This window comes from Thermobia domestica, chromosome 3, assembly GCF_964235325.1.
Source record: "Thermobia domestica chromosome 3, izTheDome1.hap1.1, whole genome shotgun sequence".
Taxonomy (NCBI): Eukaryota; Metazoa; Arthropoda; class Insecta; order Zygentoma; family Lepismatidae; genus Thermobia; species Thermobia domestica.
The window spans coordinates 284984244-285004231 of record NC_137456.1 but is presented as its reverse complement, the minus strand read 5'-3'; the positions used below and the strand labels follow the sequence as shown (position 1 = coordinate 285004231).

Here is a 19988-nt window from a genome sequence, read left to right as displayed (position 1 = left end):
TAATCTTACTGACTGTTGCAACATAATTAAACTTATATTCTTCAATACATCTGTCAGAGCGTACTTCCACATTTTTGTTATACTGTAGCTGTGCAATGAGTTAGCAACAATCTTCAAGATACAACCTTAAATACCATTTGATAGGAATAATCAGTAGGGTTTTTAGAAAATTATTTGGGAGGGGTTTCTCTGAATGTTTGATTTTTCTAAAAATCCCTAATTTTTATTTGGGAGGAGCTTGAAGTTTATGAGCACAGGCACAACAAATATTTCGTTTCGTTTGTATATTCAGCAATATTCTTCCGGATACAACCTTGAAGACCATTTTATACTGAAATCAGTGGCGGATTTATAGAAGTATTTTGGGAGGAGTTTTTCATATAAATGTTGTTTTCTTTTTAAAAAAATCCTAATTTTTTTTATCTGACGAGAGCTTGAAGTTTATGAGTAAAGACATAACTAATATTTAGTTTGTTTTAGAATTTCCATAATTTTGGGGTACAGCCTTCAATCCGAAAGATATCCCTACCCTAGCCCCTTCGCAAATCCGTCACTGCTGGTAATTAGTAATAACAACGATTTAAAACCGATAAGAAAGGAAGTCGGCCAGGACTCACAGTACACGCACTGTCTCTACGTTCATAGATGGAATTAAGAAAAACTTTTGTCAAAATGGTCGAATGCGGGGATGAATCCCGGACTTCCCGATAGAAGCGCAAAAGCAAACCACTCACTCATGTTTGTTATGCTGTAGTGCTTAACTTAAATGTATTCTCTTTCAATGGTCTACGGAATCCGAAAATTCAGTGCCGCTTTCACAAAAGCTCTCCATTGACTTGCCCAATTCGATCCAGTTTCTACTTTGTATTCCTATTTCTACAAGATCCATCTTGATATTGTCCTCCCATCTGCGCCTAGGTTTTCCTAATGAACATTTTCCGACTGGATTTCCAGTTAAAACTTCGAAAGCGTTCTTACCTTCTTCCATTCTGGCTACATGACCTGCCTACCTGAGCCTCCTAGACTTGATGACTCTAACGATGTTTGGTAAACCGGATAAATTATGTAGTTCTTCGTTATGAAGTTTCTGCCATTCCCCATTCCCGTTCCTCTTGGGTCCAAATATTCGTCTTAGGATTTTGTTCTCAAATTTTTCAGTCTGCGTTCTTCCCTCAGCGTAAGCGTCCATGATCCACAATCATAAAGCATAAGAGGCATGATTATAATTTTATATATTTTAAGCTTTAAATTCCTCGACAGAATTCGCGACGACAAAATATTTTGAACTGAATAATAACACGAATTTCCTGATTTCAGTCGACATTTACTTTTTTCGTGGATATGATTTTGGTCTCGTAATATTGATATTTGAAAGTATCCACTTTGTCGAAAGTATTATTTGATATTTTAATGCATTCATAATTTGCCGTATTACGGTCCTGGTGAACTTCCATGTATTTAGTTTTCTCAGCATTTATTTCTAAATCAATGTCGCTGCAAGCGTTTAATAAGGCTTCTGAATTTATTTCGATATTCTCCTATACGATTTAACATCATCAGCATACACCATAACCTGGTGAATACCATTCAGCTCTAGACCCTGGCTGCTATCTTTGATTTTCCTTATAGCGTACTCCGGAACAAAGCTGAATAATAATGGCGACAACGCATCTCCTTGTTTCAGGCCATTCTTGACGTGGGAGCTCGCATTTTTCTACTCGGACTTTACTCTGGGATTCATTTAAACACATTTTCATTAATCTAACAAGCTTTTTCGGTATTCCAAATTCTGTAAGAATGTTGTACAATGTTTCCCTCCTAACCGAGTCGTAAGCCTTTCTAAAATCAATAAACAGTTGATGTACTGAGTAATATAATCTCATTTCTTTCCGAATATTTGTCGAATGGTAAACATCTGGTTGATACTTGATCGATTTCGCCTAAATCCACACTGATAATCTACAATAATTTCATCTGTGTATGGGATCAATCTTGTTAATAGAATGTTAAGAGAAATGCCTCGTTAATTATTACAATCAGTTTTGTCGCCTTCCTTTTGAATTGGAATAGTGATTGATTCTTTTCACTCTTCTTAAATGTATTCCATAGTTTTTCTTTTTTGTTAAAAAAAAATCGTAACGATATATTGAATTCGTCTTATTAAAAATTCAGAAACCTTCACAAGTGGGTAAACCGTGGTGGTGTTATATATTCTAGAGCCTAGGAAACCACACACTCAGATGAACAGTCTATAATGCATATGATCCATGAACAGAAAATTTGGTACTTTCCCGATTCTGAACAAGCTTAAGGAACAGTCAGTGCATTACAGAATTCGGAACCTTACCAATTTTGCAGATCCGAAGCACTTGATAGGTGGTATTATTAAGTATGTGATCAATGAATGACAAATTTGTTCGAAGTATTTATATAATGTATGTGAAAGTTAAAAAACTGAAAAATTTCAAGAATGTACAGAACCGCCCGAAACGAAGCTCTTGATGTGCAGCTTTCAAGAGTATCATATAAATGTATTTCTGTCATGTTTTACTTTATTTTCTTTCAAAAAGAGGGTATGTGATATTTTGAAGTAAAAATACTAAAATTAAAAAAAAAAAAATCTTTTCGAAATTCATGGTTTATTTTAGAGGTTTTACATTATTATCTGCATCAACCACTAATTAAATGAGTTTTGTGTTGTAGAGAAGCGAAACAAAGTCTGCTTTATCAATTTGAAGCAAAATTTTTAAAAAAGCCCAAAATTTCCCAGGCAAAAAAGCGAAGTAGAAAAAACCGAGTTTTTTGTGTCAAAAAAGCCGTTTTTTCCGAGCCCTTGCATCTCTAGAAAGAAATGGAAGTCACGAATTAGCATGGTTGTCCCAATCGAGAGTAGAACGGGATTTCTGCGTTGCCGCAGCCGAGTGTGGCCTTGCACGTGGACCATAGAAGTTTATGGATTTCTATGGATTTCTGCATCCGAGTTCCCACGGCTTCATTCATACCACACAATCGCTCACACTTCCTCCCTTGAGCATAAGTTCAAAACATGTATTTTCTCTTTAAATGCCAGGCATAAACTGAGCCGCTCATCTGCACTTTCTGTTCGCACACCGACGGATGGAATGACTTTCGCATTAAATCGACGTCTCATCTGCCCCATTGCCTTACAATCTCTCGTAAGGGGAGAAGGAAACTTACTTTCCGAATTTCCTCGTATATTAAGGATTGTGTTATCTTGTAGTATTTCTCAATCATAAACATCATTTGTTAAATACACTGAATTCTAATAATGAATATTATACAGTTTATCCCCCAAATCATTAGCTAGAGATTACAGTTCGTTATCTGTAACTGTGATGTAGTCATGAGTATAAATACAGTGTGGACGTATAGCATAAAAACTACAATGCATAAAACACGAACCAACCTGTGCTAGGTAGCCACTAAAAATGCAAATGCTATCTAACCGATTAAGAGCTGGAGTGTAGCAGGGGAACCCGAATTGTAGCGAGGGGGTGAGTCCGTAGGAGGCAGCCGCGGCAGTAACAGTGGGTATGCGCATAAATGAGGTTGTTTACAACGGTTCACTGTAAGTCATAATAACGGCTCCGGAGCCGTCGATGAATTTGGGAAAGATACTAAACGTAATTCCTAATAATAATTATAGCATACTCTGCGAACAGTTATGAGTTTAGTACAACCTGCACACTATCACTATCGCAGTAGCAAATAATCCAATTAACAATAATTGATATTGTTGAGAAGCCATACGACAACAGAAATTACTTAGCACATTCAGATAATGCTCGAAAACGAATGACAAAGTACAAAGTAGGTACGTATTTACAACTTTTACGCTAGAAACTATTTTTAAGATTATAACTGTAATAAAATAAATAAACTGTACAGTGTACACCATCTTCTTATTATCTGCTGATGATATATCTTATATCCGCGCAGATCTCTCGTGATTACCACAGCAACATGCAGGACACAACTATTCTAGAATATCTGACTCACAGCAAATATATTCAAAAGAAAAGACCAGCTTCCTCAAATTCAAAATGAAGGCCTTGTGTGTAGTACAATTTACATTAAATATAAAATAATATACTGCTATTTGCTGTGGTCAAATTTAAATAAAAGAAAGCTGCAGATGAAGACAGAAAACAGTAATCTTATGGGGAAACAATGTATAATAAATAATCAAAAACTGATAACAGATACGGTGGATGCCTTTCGGAGCTGAACATCAAACAAGTGTTGAAATACTGATAGGAAGTCCCAGTCGAAGTCCAAATTACTACTGATATTACTCAGTCTTATTAGTAGAAAACAAGTTATTGTATATATTTAAACATGTTGGTCTTTCCCCATGAATTTTACATGACAAAGAATATATCAAACCGTACGAGAACACAACTAAGGTATTCTAACTCGCGAGCGCGCTCTTGTGCTTAATAACTGAATGTGAGGACGTGAGAACACGAGCTCTTTAATTAGACATCGAACCACAGCATGAGTCTGAAAAAGACCGAGTTCCCAATAGACTGATGCGTGAGTTAAGGGCAGTGGCCACGAGTCCCAGGCCGTAGCCACGAAGGGAACAGAGCGAGGCGGTGCCCTCTCTAAATCTTTTGCTGTCTCTAAAACAGAAAATTGTACGTAACTTTTAAATTGAGTCAAAACTAGGTATGAAATCCTGAGATTTTATGAGCCAAATCATACTCAATTTAGCGAATTTCACTTGTTTCTAGGTAAAATAATGCCTTTCTGGCTTTGTTTTCATGTATCTTAACTGTGTTTCTTGTTAGATATACCAAACGTCTCTCATAAAGCATTAAAAATATACATAATACAATTGATTTATGCATCGTTTTTTATTTATTTTTTTAACATTTGTATGTTAATAATGAAATTTCGTAGTCTTGTATTTGTTAGTATAGTATTTCCTTTGTATGAGGAGCTACAGCTTTCTTACAGATACCATAAACAGTTTTCTTCTGTTCCTTGATATCATTGTCACTGTCCCTTGTATTAATTTCTGCCCTCCCTAAAAATCACGTTGGCTACAAGTCTGCAGAGCCTTTACGCGAATATGAGACTGATTAGGTACATGGGAGCGAGGTCAAGCTACCACATACCTCATTAAAGATAGTGGGCCCGAGTTCGTGCGAGTGTGAGTCTGTGCCACAGCCCAAGTTTAAGTTTCGATTACAAAGCAATCATACAAAAGAAGATCATTAATTTAATACTATATAACAATTCACTACAAACATTGGTGGAATAACCTATCAATATTGCTTACAATAATAATAATCTTAACTAAAAGCAATCTACAACAAATCTGTTTGCCTTCACTACAAACGACTGCAACGCGGGAATAAGGAACAGTGGAGAAAATGCTTGGGTGGAACAGTAAAGCAATGAGGACCGACTGGTTAATCTGAAGTTTAATGTCCATTTCAGCACAGAAATTTTATGAGATGTGAGTCTATAGCTTAATGAGAGATACAAGCTTCTACCACGAATCGAACCTCGGTGTGATATAGTAAAAACCCACCTATTTTGGTCACGAGTGATCCTTTGGAATGTGGCCAACTTAAAGAAATTAAACGTAATTTGAAGCAAGAACTGTAATTGTTAGTGACAAGTATTTATAATAAATATTACTTAGTATTTTTTAAAATAAATAATATATAGTAAAAGATATTCATGCAATATAAAAATATCATAGCTATCCTTCCTTATTAACATAGAAAACATACGTATACACAGGGTGTTTCAAAACAACACAGACAACGTTTGGGAGATGATTCCAAGAGACAAGTATGGACCAACCTGGGTGCACAAATGCTTCCTTTCAGAGTTATAGGCTACCGAAAACATGAAAAAAAGGAACTTGAAAGTTCCATAGCTCCAAAACTATGGTACCTACCGTAGCCGGGTCAAGACTTCACTTAGGAACTAGTATATGCCCTATTCAAATATCCAAGTTTCACAATCCTGCGGTACATCCGCAACAAGTTTTATACAGATAGCTGGTGAGCACTTCAAATTATATGCCCGTAGGCAAAATCCTTCTGTAAAAATTGTTTCGTGAGTACCTTAGGGTTCTGAAACATGTATTCTTGCATAGCGCGCAGAAGAGTTTCTAAGTGAACTCTTGACCCGACTACGGTAGGTCCCATATTTTTGGAGCTATGACCCTTTAAAATTCATTTTTTCATGTCTTCGGCAGTCTATAACTCCGAAAGGAAGTATTTGTGCACCCAGGTTGATCTATACTTTTTGTCTTTCTTAGTATCAGGAATCACCTCCCAAACATTGTCGGTGTTGTTTTGAGTTGAGTTGATTTTGAGTTTAACGTCCCGTTCAGCAGCGAGGCTATAAGAGACGTGGACCTACTGATTAACGTGGAATCCAAACCACATGAGCTCCCGCCGGGAATCGAACCCGGGTCTCCCACGCCAAAGGCGCGTACGCTAACCGCTTAGCCACAGAGGAGCCCTCGGAGTTGTTTTGAAACACTCTGTATATTATATATATACCACCAGATTTTCGCATAGAAAGGAGTCACAGAGAGCCACCAAATTTTGTACACATATAAATCTTTACTAGATCTAATCGCGTAAGAAGTCGTTTTTTAATTTTCGACTCGAGCGAGGATCAGACAATCAAATTGAAGCCCGTGTATGTCCAATGAACCATACTGCCTGTGAAGTAGATGTGTGTGTCGTGTGTTGCATACTTCTCAGATGTCTTACTCTTCCTATGCGAAGTTGGGTACTTCTGTTAGTAATTGATATCTTAGTATGTTATTCACATAGCATGTTTTGTACATCATAATTTTAACATGGTAATTAGCTAGATAACGTTATGGCACATTCCTTATTCTATGCCACTGACAACAGCGAACCACCAAAAGTGACCCAGTTCTGCATCTTGAAGGAGTTATATTCGTTCTGGTTATACGGTTGTCGACTAGTAACAAAACAATTCAAGTATCGTCACTGCAACATGAATCCAATCGTCACTTGTATCCAACTTTCTACAAGCTTCCCAGAAGGAAAAGAATTCCAAGAGGTGAACAAAGAAAACGTTTTGCAATACAGAATTTGAATGGAAAGCCATAATACTCCTATAATATATTGACATACTCGATAGCAACAGACGTAAGAGCAATAGAGAGTACAACTTCTGATCTACTTTTTTCGGAGGAATAAATTTCAATTGGCAAGAAACCTAAGATCTAACCTCCTGAAAAGATGCTCTGAAATGAAGATCAAATAGGTAGGTACGGTTCAGTTTAGCGTTCCCTTTCAGCAGCGAGGCTATATGAGACGTGCGCCTACAACTTAACGTGGGATCCGAATAGCATAGGCACCAGCCGCATCTACCATACCAAAGGCGCGTACGCTGACCGCTTAGCCACGAGGGAGCTTAACAGACGGAGATAAATTTAACATTAAGAGCATATGAACCACATTTATCAATGCAGCCAAGTTCCGAAATAGACAAATAATAGAGTAATGCATGTCATATGGGAAAATGTAAGTTCTATAGAAATGAAGCCACGTTGGGCAAATGTCTACATTTTAGATATGACCAAGTTAACAGGATTGGATGTATGTATATATATATATATATATATATATATATATATATATATATATTGCATGTATGCTTACCACATAAACATGAAAGAGCCCTAAAACCAATGAGGAGACATTTGCAAAAATTAGGGAAGGAAAAATATACCGGTAGAAGTTATTTAAGAGATTATCGTTTTGGTGTGTAAAGAGTGTATAGTAAAATATAAACAGGAAAGAGTATGACATCAATTGAAGTAAGATATTCTTATGCGTCAAACAGTTTAGTTTGATTTGAGTGTAGCGTCTCTTTCAGTACCGAGGCTATGTGAAACGTAGACCAGCTTAACGTGGAATCCAAACCATACGCGCTTCTCTCGGTAATCGAACATGGTTCTCCAGCAGGCGCGTACACTATTCACGTAGTCATAAAATGAAATGAAATTTTTCAGTTTTACGTCCCACGCGAATGCCGATTAGGCTAAAGGAGACGGTGATGATGAGAGATGAGTGAAATGGTAGAATGAAGAAAGTGGGAGGAAACGGGAGAACCCCGAGAAAACCCGCGAGAACGGTGTTTGCTAACCACAAAGTCCACACGGCGCGAGCTGGGATCGAATCAGGGACCCCAAGCACTGAAGGCGAACGCTCTACCACTGAGCCACCGTGCTCCCTTTCACGTAGCCATGATAAAGCTCTTATGCGTCAAAGATATCATATTAGAAAGGCATTATAGTGAACTAGAGTTTCTCAATTTCCGGCAAGAAATCTGCAAGTCATGACTGATAACAGATCTACATATGACAATGGAGATTACTGCACACATAAAACACAATTTTATATACGTGTTAAAACAACTAATGTAACCACGGCATTCAAGAAAAGAAATCCTGAAAAACAAGATTTTAATGTTCATTTGTAATACGATCTAAATTGATGGCGCTAAAAATCGAGACACATTTCTGAAAACATTTGAGAAATAATCCTCTAAAACAGGCAGTCCTTTGCGTATATTAAACGAGCAACTACAAAATAAATTAACACAAATTCAGAATATTACCCTGTGTTACTTATTTCCTTATGACACGTTGCTCGCGGTATTCAAAAATCTTGTTATGAAAATGCTAGTGAAGTAATTCCTTTATACAGATATACATTTGTACAGTTGCTGAGAAGAAAAATATCCACAGCCCTCAATATTTTATTTCCACAACTTCATAACGAACAGACTACACTGAATATCGCTGTCAGTTAGTGAAGGCGAACTTCTTCCCTGCCTCTCTCTCTCAGACACATATACACAGAACTACGGAACAAGTCTATGTTAATAGCGTTTCTTTACTTGAAGTGTCTATGGCACCGTTATTGTCCCCAGTGCCGTCAGTATTTACAGAAAAATAACTCTCGATTTCAAAATGAAACTATTCAGATTGGTAAGTAGTAGTTATTGCTGATGATGGTACATACAGTTATCAGGAAAAGTGGGCCACCACTTATACAATTTCTTTTATCAATATTTCAAAATAAATAATAAAATAAAATAAAACTGCATATTTCTGTCAATTAAGGTGAGTATAAAGGAGCCGTAATATCAGCAGATGCCACCACGTGTTCCCTACCTTTCCAATGGACTTTGTAAGGAGCGATAAATACAGGGCAAATCAAAATAATGGATCCGACTTCAGAAATGTATTCTGTGAAATCTAATAAACATATGTCATTGCGAGACATGCGCTTGGATAGGTTAACTTCCCAAGTTTCGTTTCTACGCAGTGTTTCTACTTTCTACCGCTAAGAGTCAGCAGCATGAAATAAAACTGCTGATATCAACAGAAACATGCTGCAAAACGTTTGGAAGGAGATAGACTATCGTGTTACGAGAGGTAATATAAAACATTTGTAATACGTTTGAAGAAAACTTTGATACTATATCTTTCTTAGCACATGTCTATTAGATTTCATAAATATTAGATTCCATGGGCCCTATGCAGAGTCGTTTTGACGTATGATTAACGTCATACTAAAGACTTGACTACTGCAGGAAACATATATTAGTTCAACTTTTTAGTATGGCACTAATCACGCATCAGAACGTCTCTGCATAAGGCCCCATATGTTTATTAGATTTCACAGAATAAATTTCCGCAATCGTGTCCATCATTGTGACTTGCCCTGTATTTAGCCAAATTCAAGATATGAACATTTAAATTTGATCCAAAGACGAGGGAATAAATAATCCATACAGTTTAATATATGTACATCGGGTGTTCTAAAAATGACGCCCATGGACCATAGAGCACCATTCTTCAAGTCAAAATAAAGCAAAAAAAAAACTATACATTTGTACACCTTCCGGGTGCTTGTCTAGAGACGCGAATTGCACTATGTGACAACGTCGCAAATAAAGAACCATAGAGTACACTGTATCTAGCAATGCGTCACAAAGTTGCACCAATTCTTTCCAGATTACAGTTAAAGTCGATAGATATCAACACCAGCATCACCTATTAGTGTAGGATTCGATGTAACACTTTGATGGATTTGTAGAGCAATTACTAATGGTTCCAAGTCAATCTGCGACGTTGCCACATAGTGAAATTTCGATTCCCTATAGCAGCTAAAGGAAGCCTCGAAGAGTATACCACTATATAACATTTTCGCTTTATTAAGACCTATAGAATAGTGCTCTGGTCCGTAGGCGTCATTTTCTGAAAATCCGATACATATATTCATTGTTTCTTTCATTACCGGGTGAGAGTTTCAAAAATTGGGAGCTTGTTTCTGAGAAGTAAAACTGAGTACTCTCAACAACGAAAGAATCAGAATATGAAGGGAAAAAAAAAAAAAAAAAAAAACCTGCACGTTTGGATATTCCCCCTCTTGAATTTGATTAAACTATTATCAATATGAAGTAGGCCTACATTGGAAAGTCAAAAAGTACCTGCTGCCATCTTTTGGCAAGATTCCCATTTATATGGTGAGCACGAATTCCCTGACTTTTCTAGGTTTCTCCAGGTGGGTGAGAACCCTGATTGGTGATATTTGAGCCTTTGCACCTACCTCACAAAGAGTGTGAGTTTCAAGTTCCATCAACCAATACTCAAATCGGCTGACACGACCCGAAGATTTGAGAAAGGAATCTACGCATGTAGGTATCTCCCAAGCCCTCTCTGGCGACTGTATCATATACTACTATTCTTAGAAGCCAAATGATAGAGCCTACATATATATAAATTAGAACGATATCATGAATTTAAAAAAAAAAATCATGATCCGTAAGTATATTAAACAAACGACACTCCCTAATATATCTGAAAAGGATTATTTTTTAATCAAAATAGAAGAAGAAGAATCATTTAAACGCGGGATTCCAGATTTGCGAAGTACAAAAACTGGAACACTTCTATATACTTCTAAAACAACACAACAAAACATAAGTTAGTCTTAGAGGCGTGTTAGGCATATTGTAGTAATTACTATCACAAAAGAAGATAAAAGCCAGAAGTCAAATTAACTGAAATTTAATTTTTAGAAAAACTTAAGACTGAATCAGAGTTTGATATTTCTTATCGAAAACCTGTATTAAAATGTCTACTTCTATTGAAATCCCGGGGAAATATGACAGCAAAGTCACTCGAAAAAGGCTAAAACAAAATGTGCTGACTCACTGTCACAACATTATGACTATAACATAAGCTTTCTTTTTTCCCCTCCTCCATGGGAAAAATAGAGCACCGGAAACCGGAGGAAATTTTAGAATAAGGATATATTTAGCGTCCCGGTTGCTCTTTGCCATTATACCGAGACAAAAATCATAAAACAAGACTGTCCCAGGGAAAACAGAGAGTCTTAATCTAACTAAACATGATAAAACAATGTACACCAGAACACAGTAACAAAACAGAACGAAAATATTCTTCTTGCTTTAATACGCAACCTGTGTCACGTTCACCAATAGTGCTTATTCAAGTGTGAATGACAGCAGGGATATGACAATCATTTCCCTAGAACATAAAACAGCGGATGTTAAACACTTCCAGTATCTGAGACGTCATAACTATTTATTATTTGTTTCTGGCTGCTTCACTACTAGAAAATTTAAAAGAAGTCCTTAGTACATAGACACATGAAATGTAACTTATTTTGTGACCTGTTTCCGGACTAGGCTAGCAGTACACAACAAAATTAACATTTGTTCCAATTGAAACAGTGAAATCCGTCTTAATAAGCCTTCGAGAGCAGGACTGAATAGTCTTCGTTACAAATGAGGTAGCCGGGATTAAAATAACAGAGAAAAACTACTTACTACAATTACAAAATTAACAATTGTAAAATAATATGTATGATAGAGAAAAATACTACACCATGAACCACTATAAGTACTGTTAATAACATTGCTATTACTAACCCTTTTAGTGGACAGTAAAAAATATGAAAAACAACAGGTTTCAATTATTGAACTCTTGTTTTCAAAGATCCAAGTTTTCACTTTTGGAACCGTTCCTATTAACTACTCTGTGTCGATCTGATAAACCGTTCTAAACAATAATAATATAATTAAATAAACCCAGATAATTACCACTCCCAGTTTCAAATCATGTGACGTTCAAAGACAAGACCTACAAACAAACGTAACACCCCAACTTCCCCGGTAACTGCAGGTTAGAAAATGCAATGAAAGCATTCCAACATTCCCAAAGTAAGAGATGAACCATAAAATCTACTGAATGACAACGAACAAAATGTTTCAGTAAGAAACCGAAAGAAAAAGGGAAAACTAAGAGAAAAGTAACGAACACGAAGTTTGCACCAAAATCTTATACGGAACAAACCAGAAAACCCTCGTACAAGTATTAGGTCTTCTTCTACTAAAAATTCTTGATATTCCCTGGATGTTGAGTAATAATTTCTAAAATATCCGGGAAGTTTAAAAATAAAAGAATCATAAACATTGTCCATTCAGCGCGGAGAATCTGACTGAGCGAAGATGAACATGCATCTGCCGAACATGTTATTTGGAATCATTTTATTTACTCGAAATTCTAGTTTCTAAAAATATACTCAGCTTTCGACTCTCCCTCGTGCCATGTTCATGGAGATAAAATAGAGAAAAAGTAATAAAAAACACACAACACCTTCAACTTCTAACCTCTTCAATCATTATTGTCTTTGGCACCTATTATGCTTATTACTCGACAACTAAAAATTCAAAGATCTTTTTAAATTTAGCTTCACCACCACTACAATTTAAACTACATAAAAAGAGCCCGGATGTTAGGAAGAATGTAAATCTCTTAATGGTAAACTTTGACATATTTGATACTTTATTATGGTATTACATGTCCAGTTAAGAGATGAAGTCAAGGGAAAACACTGCACTATTGATCTGCCCAATCCCAAGAATATAATTCTGTCATTCGTAAAGTTATAGTTTTAGTCCCTCCATATTATCTCTCACTCCTTTAAGCTACAGTAATCTTGTCCGAAATTCGATTTCACGCGACCCTGGACGAAATACAGAACAATCGGAAAAAAACAAAAGCGCATTAGTAAAAAAAGAAAACTATATCTAACCGTGATAAGAATTATGAGATTAAATTTGTACCCGGGAGTGAATTTGAAAAAGGAAATAATCTTTTCAAGCAAAGTTTATTAACAACTAGTTATAACAAAAATAAGTATCCCATTCTTAGTCTTGCTTTCCATCCTTCAATTTCAACAAGATCTAGTTTGTCTGTTTCACTTTTGAGTACCTACATTATTGCTTAAATGCCAACTATTGCATATCCTTTCCATTTTCTTCAAAACTCGGTGCTTCAATGGGATAATTAAATAAACATCTTGTATTAATAAAAGTTCATAGCTACGGATAAAAAAAAAAAAAAAAAAAAGTAACTATTGTCAGATCAAGTCCGTAGACAGATGCATCGAAAAACATGTCACTACAAGAAATATAAGAGGGCTATTATGGGTAATATCAGTTTGGACAAATCAAAAATAATTGAAGATCTGTTCACATGTGATAATGTGTTTAGTAAATTTGACCCACATGATTTGAGTATTCAAATATGATCTGTCTACATCCGTAGTTAAGATGTTTTAGGTTTTAAAAAATGCATTGTGCAATATAAGATAATTCAGCAATTGACAAGTTGAACGAAATCCTTGATATCGTGTGGAACTGTAATTAATGATTCCTTGGACTGCTAAATATATAAAAATTATATACCCATTTAATAATTTTTCGACTTATATGAAAGTGGTCTATAAGTTTTCATTTAAACACTATGTGTAAAGTGTTGAAAAACTTTGCAATGTTGTAACAAAGCCGTAATAAAATCTTATTCTGTATTTGTTAGACATATAGAAAGTATGCCAATAACTTAATGTTTTTTTTTTTCTCTCTCTCTCTCTTTCTTAAAAATACGTATGTCCTCAAGCACGTTTATTAATTATATGAACATTAAATATAACATATGTCATTCAATATTTACCATCACTGCGTCGACGTGAATTTTAGTACGGTACCTATTCTCTGAATTTATAAACGTCTTATTTTGTCCGTGTGTTCAGTGCTGAAACATCTGGTCTCTATACAGAAGTAAAAAGAAATTAACCGAAATATTACGAGCACATGAAAGATATGGTAGACAGGCCTTTTATATTTCAGTACCGTTACTAATCACTGGTTCTTGAATAAGATTCTCAGATACGTACCTCTTGTAAATTAAGTTACAATCACGGTGTAGTAAATCGAATATGGAAAATATCTCGTCTCTATTTCTTCCCGGCTTGTATATTAGAAGTAACTTCCACGCCAGGGAAATTTTCGTTTTCTCGTTTACTATATATTTTCAGGTGCTAGTATCTCAAGAAATTTCAAATTATATTACACGTCAGAAAGAATCTACTGTTTGTTGTACGCCCGGATACGAACTACTGTTTAAAAAAAAATCGTGAATAACCACCAATCTAATCAAAAAATAAGATGGAATTTCATAAGAAATGTCACTACGGATTAAGAGAAAGCTTTCAAATTTTACGCACCCTCATGAGAAACAAAAAAAAAAAAAAAAATCTCAACATCTTACCCAACGTTTGTGTGTTAAAATTTATTCCATTTCGTTTCGTTAGCACTACTGCAAAAATTGAAATAAATATTTTGATATAGCTTTTTGTATTTTGCTCAAACATTTCTGTGCTAAAAGAAAGCAGATAAAATAAAAAGTGTCCTAGGACGATATACAGAAATAACAATGTATTTATATTCACCGTTCCTAATGGCTATATAGTATTTAATTCTTTGTGTGATTCTTCATGAAATTAGTTTAAAAATAAAATAAAATAAAAGCGTAGAGATGCCATACACAACTACTTGAGCTAACAGATGTATTTACTTTACCCTATTCCAACCCCTCCTTAATGTTTTCTACAACTGATATATATACGGTATGAGCCGTATGTAACATTTCTGCCGGCCCGGAATATCAAGAAATGACACACACACACACACACCTCAATATCAATGTTTGGCGTACAATTTCTGTAATTTCTCGAACTGGAGTAAAAAAAAATGTACTAGAAAATGTATCGGCTCTTAAAAGTTGCTGCTCTACACAAGCCCATGTGTAAAACTGTAAATACGATCATGTATACGGCATTATTTTTATTACACCGGTGAAAACTTTACACTCGTCGACGATACCGAATTATCTATTGTTGACATAATACATCATTTCATGTTATTTCGCCTTTGAACAGCTAAGAGTTTCGTCGTTAGCTTTCAGTTTCTCCCCCAATCTTGCACATACAAAATCTCTAGTGTTAGTCACTTCATAAAGTAAAGCTGAGCGAGAAGCCCCGCAGGGCTCGTTGTTTTCTACCTTTTATCACTTAGGCAAGAACAAAGTACTCCGTTCTGGAGCCATGGAACGAGTTCGGGGAGATTCTAAATGCCATCCGTTTCGTCTTTGAATAGGAATCAGGGTTTGCCCAAGTGGGCCCAGCCCGAAAAAACCCACCTGAAAAAACCCATCTTAAAACCCACCTGGGTTTTTGACTTTTTTGTTAGTGTATTATTGGTACAACTAAGGTGATCACATTGAAAGTTATTTTTATCAGATTTTAAACTTTCTTTGGGCGAATTATATGCTTTCATGTTAAGACAGACAACAGTATTCAACATAAGACCTTTATAAATCTGTAAATGCACTGAATGAATAAATAAATAAATAAATAAATAAAACCCTCACCTTAGCTTGACATAATTGTAGAACAAATTAATGTGTGGATTATGCTTATAGCCTATTTGAAGTAAAGTAAGCGATTGTATATTTTAGAAAATACTTTCCATGAATAGTGTGTTTCCTGACTCGGCACCGCCGAGGGACGTTATCCCTCATACGTTGACGGGTTTAAGGTCATAGGTGCCGGTACTAACAGTAAATATGTAAATACACTAGTAAAACTATTAGTATTATTTCTTACCTTTGATGGTAACAAAAGTATTCAGTAAAATTTGGTTTTACAACAACAACAGTTAAGTTCAGTCATTTGTTGCTAGCCTTCAAATAAGCATTCTATAGAATCAACACCAGCAATAACGTAAAAATTCTTGTCAAAATTAAGAAGCTTAATGCTCGGAGCTCCCAAGACTACGTAACGCTTACTATTTCAAGTGCTGCATTCAAACTTCAGTATTAATGGAAGTTTCGATGTACAGTAAAGCAAGCTGCATTTTCAGGGAAAACCCGTCGTGAAAGAAGTGTTCGGGAAATTCCCGCAGTTGAACCCCAAAGCATCGAAAGTGAATACTTCAACAATAAAATTATTTATTTTACGCTGGAGGATATTTCGTTTCATTTTAGACATTTTGAACCATTTACTTTATAAAATATGAATTATAGGCCTATCTTTGTTAATTGTTTTAAATTAATTTTCGGAAAAGAACGGTCTTGCAACAAGTGCTCGGGTAATTCCCGTAATTGAATGCACAAAGCATCGAAAGTGAACTTCAACAATAAGACCATTTACTTTACGTTGAAAAATATTTAAGACATTTTGATGAATTATGTCATTGTTTTAAATTAATATAGCTATTTGGTATTCATATTTGGCGAACGTCACTGAGGCTCCTATGATGACTCGATCTACATTTGTTAGTTTGTCTGCCTTTACCACACAGTGTTCAACTTTCGGTCTTCTAAATTTCCAGGATACAAACCAGAGACACTCTAAATTTTCTGTTTAGATTTTGGCAGCATACCAACGTAAAATTACGAAATGGCGCTTTAAAAAAAAAAAAAAAAAATAGCTGATTTCCACTGGCGAAAATCCCGGGGGGATAATGGGGACATGTCTCTTACAATCTTGGAACTGTCCCCCTCAATAATCCGATTGGAAATGTGTCTTTTAGGAAGAAATGTGATGATTTGTGTCCAATTGTCACAAAGGAAAGTGAGATGAAATTGATACTCCCAGAATAAGCCTCAAATCTGACCGCCTCCCAATGTTGAAGACAACTCTACTCCCCTACCCATGTTGTCCCGGGGTCCATACAAGGGACATAAAATATGACGATATTATTATTACTTTACAACTTTAAAATCAGACTGGCAACATTGAAAACTGTTTACAGGAAATGATTATATTGGGATCATCCCTTGTAAACAGTGTTCAATGTTGCCAGTCGGATTTTAAAGTTATAAAGCAATAATAATGTCGTCATATTTTATGTCCCCTGTGGAGGACGCCGGGACCGACATGGGTAATCCTCCCCAGCATTGTGTTTCGCCTTCATAAATATTATGTACATCGCATATATATATATATATATATATATATATATATATATATATATATACCGTCTTACCCGTCCCCCCAATGTTGAAGACAAATTTGCGCCGCTGCTGATATCTACGCTACAAAGCTCAATTTTAGGTCTTTCAAGTTGAAATTTTCAAAGTAGAAGCACGAGAGACTAAATTAACTGTATATATTTTGGCGGCATAAAATTTCAAAATGGCGGCAATTTTTTCAAAACAGCAGTGTATAGAAAGTTGTTGCAAGTTGTGACAATGACACTCATAAAATGTAAATCATATTTTAACATTTTTACCCCAAAGAGATTGAAATATTTCGAAAAAACCCAATTAAACCCGAAAAAACCCAATAAAACCCGAAAATACCCGGAAAAACCCACATGGGCCCAGGTGGGTTGGGTTTTTTCAAAAATACCCGGGTTTTTTCAAACCCTGATAGGAATGGACTCTAATATTTTATAATATGTGATTATCTGACATAGTCAATTCCTATCAGAATGTTACTCAACTAACTGGGAATGAACGTCTCTTTTTTAGTACCGTGGCTATATGAAACAGTGCTTAGAACATCCAAACCACTGCTCAGGTTTTCTTGTTTTCATTAAGGATAACACACCACGTATTCAAACCCTTACTCATTAGCCATTTCCATGTAAGACCTAATTACATATTTAAAAAAAAATAAAATAAAATAAAATAACAGAATGAAGCACTGGTTAGCTTTCGTAAGATCCTTCAACAGGCAAACGCTTATGACAACTATGAAATAAGCTCAGCAGTCTTCAAATTAATCAAACCGTTTGTTTACAACTGTATGTCTCATAACATCTACGTAGTGCTCGCGGTTGGTGTGGGCGTCCACAGTTCGATTCTCAGTTGAAGCATGTAATCACATAACAAGCCATCTCTCATACCGCCTTAAAAAGAAATAATAATAAACGTCCAACTTAAATAACCTAGCTGACCTGTGCTAGATTATGGTCTTATTTCAACACTGCCTCTCTATACAACTGTATCAACAACACGAATCTATTTAGATGTAATCGAATTTTGCGCCCTCATAACTACAACAAAATAAGCTAATTTAAATGGTAGCTTTAATTCTAATTGCGGGGGGCCAATACAAATCATGAAGGTAAATACGGGCTCTAGAACCAAGTACCTTGTTTTTGTCGAAATTGTGATAAAGGTAGAAAACAACGAGCCCTGCGGGGCATTAGCTCCCTTCGCTCGCTCAGCATTGTTTTGTGAAGTACGTAATCTGGTCCCCCGTAATCAGAATTTATCCAAATTTTATTTATTTATACGAGTGATTTCGATTCTGAGAAGAGTAGAATTACGGCGACGGAAAAAATAACATAACATAAAAATGTTATGAGAAATGATACAATGTAATCCCATGATCAACTAAAGTATTGTTTAACAGAATTTACGACTAAAACTTTGTAAACAGGAAGTAAGACGCACTAATAACTTAATCAAGCTGCGCGCTTGTACCCATTCATTCAAGGTTTCCAGGGACAGCTACAATGGAGAATGCAGGTCAACCAAAACTCTACAGGTGAATGACACCATAAACGTTTAGTCTTTATCAACACTTTTTCAATATCTACAACTAGAACTCACTTAATATATAAAATAAGATGAGAACTATGTAAATTTTAGAAAGAAAATATAACATTTAAGACAATTATGTTCAGTGTCAATATAATTCTTCACTCGGTAGTATCTCATATTCACTTATCAGGGTTGATCTGAATGGTATTATCTTTAGCAATTTCCAACTAAATGATGCAAACAAATTTAATACTCTTAGGCCTTATATGTACAGAAAATCTTCAAAACTGGAAAAATAAATGAGAACATGTAGTGCAAATATTGCAAATATGTTTCATGAGATAAACACACCACTTTTTACCAATACTCGATGTCACAAACACAAGTTTTCCTTACCTTATTCTTCATTAGTCTAGCTTCTATACGAAACAACACGCATTATTCGCCATATGTGTAAAAATCAAATTTTCATGCTGCCAATAAATGACTTCAATTCACTAGGTATCTGTCACCTTATCTAGTTCACGCACACAATTTCGTACACGTCCCCACTTTCAGCACTGCATCCAACGTTAACGAGACTTCCAACTCAACTGGCGCGAAGGCCATCTGGCGGTGAATGTTCTGATTTGGATTAGTAAACAAATGAATAGCAGCGAGCAAGAAGGAAAATAACATAGGGCTAAAGGCATGCGCATCATAGATATCGCATCACTGTGATTATAGGGGAGGTCACAGGGACTAGAGTTTCGTCACTAATAGAAAGAACTCAACAGATTAATATTATACAGCAAAATCAATAGTGGCTAGAACATACAAAAGCAAGATAATGTTAAAGAATTCAGCAATATATTTTGTGCACGATTCCAGACTAAAGTTCTTTTATGTTTAATTAAATGGTGAAGTTGTAGAAATTTGATGAAGGTAGTGATAAGCAAACTTTCAAGTTGTTGGGCGAGACAAAATCAATGAACAAATATTCGTATTAATCTAGCTTTCCAATACGGATAACAAATAA

General features: G+C 35.6%; 1 protein-coding gene across 6 annotated transcripts in view; it reads right to left on the bottom strand.

The window, feature by feature from the left end:
- The window catches only part of LOC145681107 (phospholipid-transporting ATPase VD), a 325531-nt gene extending 305947 nt beyond the window's left edge, over positions 1-19584 (bottom strand). For all 6 annotated transcript variants that reach the window (XR_014130730.1, XR_014130731.1, XM_081752516.1 and 3 more), the window contains exon 1: positions 19367-19584. The gene's annotated coding sequence lies outside the window, so the exon portion shown is untranslated. The remainder of the gene's footprint in view (positions 1-19366) is intronic.
- Positions 19585-19988: the final 404 nt, after the last annotated feature.